The sequence below is a fragment of the Camelus dromedarius genome, chromosome 6, assembly GCF_036321535.1.
Source record: "Camelus dromedarius isolate mCamDro1 chromosome 6, mCamDro1.pat, whole genome shotgun sequence".
Classification (NCBI taxonomy): Eukaryota; Metazoa; Chordata; class Mammalia; order Artiodactyla; family Camelidae; genus Camelus; species Camelus dromedarius.
The window spans coordinates 42,347,178-42,353,469 of NC_087441.1; positions in this window are offsets into that span (position 1 = coordinate 42,347,178).

A 6,292-nucleotide genomic window follows, 5' to 3' on the forward strand; every position below is an offset into this window, starting at 1 on the left:
TATCAACTTGGTTTTTGTTTTTGTTTTTGTTTTTCAGTTTAAGCCAAATTTAACACAAACTCAGCCACACATGGTTTCCCTGGGCCTCCTGCCCAGATCCCCCTAAAGTCCCTGCACCAAAGCCCCTCAAGATTCCAAATTTTAAATAAAAACAGCACTAATAAAGGTTTTAGTGTCATCACTTAAAAGCAATGGATCCAGATATGAGGAGACTCTCCAGAACCCCTGAGGAGTACTAAGAAGCTGGTGGGGCTCATTGGGCTGGGGCTAAGTCAAAGTGTAGTCAAAGTGTAGTTATATACGTTTTTGAGACAAAGGGTTATACATTAAATGATGTACTGATAGTTTACACAATTGAGAGCTACACATACAAAGTGATTACCCCTTATCAGATTGAAAAGGAAGATTGTCTCCTAAGGAAGGCTGGTTAATGCAGATGCACAATACACAATAAGGGGAGGGAGGAGGCCCAGATGAGCAGGGAAAATTTTTATGTTTAAACTTTTCCCATCTTGCCATAAAATATGAATTTTAGTTCATCAGTTTCCAGCTCCCCACTCTCTAAATTCATAACAAATTCCACCTCTTGGTACTTCCTTCTTGTCATTCCAAGAGAAGGTACTATGTGCTCTGTCCAGAAGCCTTTGTACACGCCTGAGATATGTATTTAGGTACAGTATCAAGAAGCAAGACATGGGGGTGGAAAATTTTTGTATGTCACAGACCTGCACTTAGGGTAGGGGAGGGGAGGGTGAAATTGCCAATAATGAAATGAGCACCAGAAAGAAGGAATCACATTGTTTTCAGCACAGTGCTGATGAAGAGATGAGTGATTGGCTAGCAGCCAAGCATTGGTCAATTATTTATCATCACTACAGAGGTCTGCATTTTTAAAACCAGGTCCCTTTTTTTTAACACCAGAGTATTGCTCCCCAATTTCAATGATTATACTTATCACCACAAATCATTAACCCTTTGTATAACATTTAGATATACAATGCCAGCAAATTTGGGAAAATAGTTTGCACTCAAGGTGTTGCCCTTTTGATCTGGGACAGGTAAAGTCATCTTAAGTAAAACACTGATGTCCCTGCAAAAAGAGTGTGGGGGCAGGAAAGATGTCAGATCCTTTATAGATTCTGTAAGAATAGATGGATTTATTAGGTAATCTGGTTTAGGTTGAAATGTAAGAAACCCCAAACTGAACTGGCTTAGACAGAAAGTTGCATTTAGAGGAAGGACTCTGTCACATCTCGTGGCAGAACCAGAGCAAGCCAAGCTGAGATGCAGCTGTGCCCAGGGTCTTTTTGAACCTGGGACTCAAAACCAGCAGAATGACTGCTTCCCACGTCCTGCTCTCACTAAACATTGGCTCTCCCCACTCCCGCATACTGCTTAGCCTTCTCCACAGGAGGGAAATCATAGATGCTGTCTGTTCCAAGCTTTGCTATTTGTGAATTCAATCAACACCAAAGGAGTCACGAGGCCTGGATCAGCAGTCTGGCCTGGATTTTTAAAAAACGTCCTTAATTTTGAGAAGTTTTTACTCCCTAAGGTTTTCAACATATGAAATAATATACTCTCTAAGTAATAGAAGTTTTACCTGTTTTCAATAGTTAGCTTTATTACTAGCTTATAAATTAGGGCCGTGCCGATAAAAGTTTAATAACTGATTCTCAAGAAAAAAGATACCAAGGTGACGTCACCAACCTGGAGTTAGGAAGAGATGCACAGATGGCTCCCGAGAGCTGGTACAAGCAGCAACCTGCACAGCCCTGTTTATAGTTTATTCATTTGGCCTCTTTTTGGTAACAATGTTAAATAGCAGTGATAGCAGCCGGCAGCCTTTTCTTGGTTTTGATGCTTGAGAATCTAGTGGCAAATAGCTTGCAACCTGAATGCTTCATTTAATTAAATGTTAGTGGGACCCCGGAGCTCTGTGTCAGGACTTTGAAAGAGGGGGAGGCATCAGTTAGAGATGCTGGCCAAGAACTGGAGGAGGAAATGGCCACTGCAGGGTCCCACATTTGTAATTAAGACTATGGCCTCTGAACCCAACTGTTTGGATCCAGGGTATATTTTTGTCATTTTTGGCTATATGCCACTTATGGAGAAAAGGGACTTAATAATTAGGCAACTTATTTAACCTCCTTTTGCCTCGGTTTCCTAATTATTAAAATGAGGGTATTTGAATACACAGCTCATTTGACTTTGGTGAAAATTTAATAATTCATGTTACACAATGAGTTCAGTGCCTGGCATGCAGTAGAAGTTCAATAAATGTTTCAAGATCTGTTTTAATTAATTTTCTTTTACTCTTAAATACTGTGTTAATCAGAGAGTTGCTTACTATGGTCTATATGGCAATTTTAAAGTATCCTTCTAGTCCTTGTTTTCTAAGGTCTTTGTGAAAAATAAAGAATAGCTGTTAAGCTTTGTCATTTGCCGTTTCAGTGTCTAATGTTTGGTTTTGCTTACAAATCAAAGAAAGAACTTTCAGTTAATCAGCATACACCAATAAATTACCACCTTCACCTGTCTGCCTAGAGTTCTCTTCCCGCAGTCCTGGCCTTCTTCCAGCCAGGGAGCCCTCCCTGTACAGCACCAGCCACAGGAAGCATCATCAGTTCTCTCCTCCCACTATCCCATTCACAGCCCCTCCCTTTGCTCTCCACAGACATGCACGTAAAGCAAAACTGTGCTGGCATGAGAGAATATGGATGTTTGGGAAATAATAAGACAAATGGGACAAGCTACTTTGTTTTTTAAACTCTGCCATACTTTGTGAAGTACAGATGTCATTGGTCCATCATCTCTGCCATCTTCTTCCCAAAAAAAAGAGCTCAAATGGAGCTTCAGAGGTTATGAAAAGCACAAATAAATCTGTTTTTAAAAAACATATGGCAATCATCGGTAAAGGTTTATGTTTATGTACTTAATCTTCCTCAATTTGTAACATTAAGGACCATTTTAATCAGGGCAAAGAATGATCCCGGTTCTATTCTTCTGGTTCATCATCTTGCAGACACAAACCGTAGGGAGATACATCATTTTAAAAATGATCTTTATAGGTGTAGTCCAAAATTGCTCTTCTCAGGCTGTCTGGAGTATCTGGGCCTGAGCTGATTACTTACAAACCAAAGGCCACCTCCTTCTCTGCCCACTTAAGCCCAGTTTTAAAAACATCAACATCTTTAATGACAAACTTGCACCCAGTTATGCTTGTACCCCTGTTAGCCTAACTCAGGATCACCAGCACTGACCGATACTGGGCTTCCTCCTTTGGCCACAAACTGGATTTGCTGGTAAAGTGAAGCAGCAGCATGTTTTCTCTCTAAGAGATAACTGCAACTTCCTGCTTCCCTTCATTAAGGTCTCCATTAAATCACCTGAGATCACAATCAACATCCTTTAATAAATCTGGCATTTCAACCTTTTCTAAGGGTTTTACCAAAACATTATTTTTGATTATACCCAACAAACCACGCTTAAAAAAAATAAAATCGTGTCTTACTTGAAAGATACAGGGCATGAGGTCCGTCTGTTTTTACTGGTATTTTGTGGTAATTAGACATTCCAGCAGGTTTTTGATGGCAGTCATGGTGTCATGCGTTTTGGAGTGAGAAGGGCTACAGACTTTCTGGAAAAACTGAAAGAAAATGTTACACTTACAAATCTGATTGAGAACTATTTTCAGAAAATTGGCTAAGTTGATGAACACAGTACAGGAAGTTCTCATGATCTGAGTCCTGGGAAAAAATCATTTAAAGTAAATTGCCTTAAATAGTCTCAAGTGAAAAGAGCAAGGTACAAAACAAAGTATATACTAAATGAACATTTTTGTGAAGTATATATGTATACAGTTAGAATACCTCTGGAAGTGTCCCCAAGCAATAGGGAAATGGGGACAAGAGTGTCTTGAGACAGTTTCACTCCGCACCTTTTTGAATATTATACCATATGTTTTTATTATCAGGTTTTTAAAAAAGTAACAAGTATCAGAATGTGAAAAATACCTCTGGTGGATACAAATTCAGAAGTTGGAACTTTAAGATCATTGGTTCCCTTAAAACAAGCTACATATCAGTCCCTGTGACAGGACCACAGGTGCCCCCTGCAGGTTTTAGATTAGCACAGTGGCTGGGGCGGGGCAAGCGTGGGGAATTGGGTGGCGCTGGTGAGGAGTGTCCTGATTTTTTCTTAAACTCCTAAAAGAAAGTATGAAAAGAAGTGCCTTCTTGGTTCTTTTGTTGTTGTTTCTTGTTTAAAAAAATTCTTATTTTTTATTGACGTGCAGTCAATTTACAATGTTAGTTTCAGGTGTACAGCAAAGTGATTCAGTTATACATATACATACATATATATGGTCCGAGAGAGTAGCATCTGCATTCTGAGCAGCAGGATGAAGGACGAGACCAAAAAGCAGGCAGAGAGAGCCAGCTGTTCCTTAAGAAAGGTTCTTGGAAGTTTGCCACGTTGAAGTCTGAGACCAGGCTGCTTCTGGTACCTATGTACACATTCCAGAGCCTAGACAGAATCTGCCACCTATGAAAAACAAGAAAAACAGCACTCACCAAACTCTAAGCCAACACGTACAGCTATTCAAAGACAGTAACCTCTTAAGAAGCAGAAAATTTCACCGTTTTTTTCCTGGTTGCTTTCTGTGAAAAAAAAAAAAGCTGACCCAGTAGGGCTTGAACAAGAGCCTTTTTCTTAACAGAAAGTTCTAAAATGAAATATTAAGAAGAATACAGGCTTGGATCATTACAGCAAGCAGTCATTTTTATACACACTTTATGGTCTGATCACGGTATCAGAATGACGAAAATTTTGTGATCAGTGTCACAAGAGGCAGATGGTAGGCTAGAACGTCCACAGTGTTTGTCAACAAACTGTTCTAATCCCAGCTAAGACCACTCAGCCTCCTTCCCTTCTCTTAGATTGTTCGAGGACTTTTTAAATTTGTGTTTTTGTTTCTTTTTGTTTGTTTGTTTTTTTGGTGGGGGTAGATAATTAGGTTTATTTATTTCTTTATTTTTCATGGAGGTACTGGGGACTGAACCCTGGACCTCATGCATGCTAAGCACACACTCTTAATATTGAGCTATAATCTCCCCATCCCAATTTTTTGGTTTTTAATGCAGGAATTAAAATTAAATTAAAGTTGGATTAATTTTTAAATTAATTAATTGAAATGCAATTGATTGACTGATTAATTCAAGAATTAAAATTAAAGTGCACTGTGTCCTCTGGTCCACTAGTTTCAAAATGTGGTCCCCACCAGCATCACTTGGGAACCTATTACAAATGCAAATTTTGGGGCCCCACTTCAGACTAACTGAATTTGTTCAAGAGATTCTGAGGCACAAAAAACTTTTGGAACCAATGCTTTAGTCCAGTGATTTTCAACCCTGGCTGCACACTGAAATCACCTAAAAAACTTGGAAAAGTACTGCTGTCTGGGCCCCATGCTCAAAGGCTCCAATTTAATTCGTTTAGGATGTGGTTTGAGTTGTGGGAATTTTTGAAATTCCTCACGTGATTGTAAAGAGAAACCAAGACTGAGAACCATTGCTCCAGCCCCTTATCTGGGTCTTTGTGGCCAAATAAAGCTAGTCAAATCAACTATGTTCTAGAAGTGGTGGGGGACTAGTCTTTCTCCCAAATAGTGACGTCAAGGGTAGTGTTTTTCCCTGTCCCTGCTCAGGAACCCTTTCTGACTCAGGTGAGGAGAATTGAGTTGCTTGGCCGTCATTAGCCTCCGCTGGAGCTCAGCCCAGCTCTCATCTTTCCTTGCATTTCCTCGGCCTTTTCCAGTTTTCCTAGTAGGGCCCTTCCCTACCTAGCAGTAGTTTTAGCCAGTCATGCTGATTGAGGCAGTTTGGGATAGGTAGTTAATCCCATTTAGAGCAAGAAAACTGCAAAGGGAAGAATATTACGTACAAAATGTATTCCTTGGAGGGACAGTATAGGAGAGGCAGAGGCAGATGTGAAAAAAGAGTAGAGGGTATGATTCAAGCCAAGTTTGGATGAGGAAGTATATTATTAAAGAACCCCAGATAGGGATAGGATGGGTTGAGGACTGGAAAGCTGAAATCTGAGGAGGGCTATTGGAGGGGAAGTGGGAAGTATAGTCATAATTGATATTATCCTATTATGCTAATCAGATTTAAAATTGTAATGTATCCCCATACTACTATTGCTTTTTGAGGCACCCCAGCACTAATTAAAATCTTTCTGTATACAGCCAGTCCACAAAATTTGCAACAGTGGGAGGGTTAGCTGGAGGATG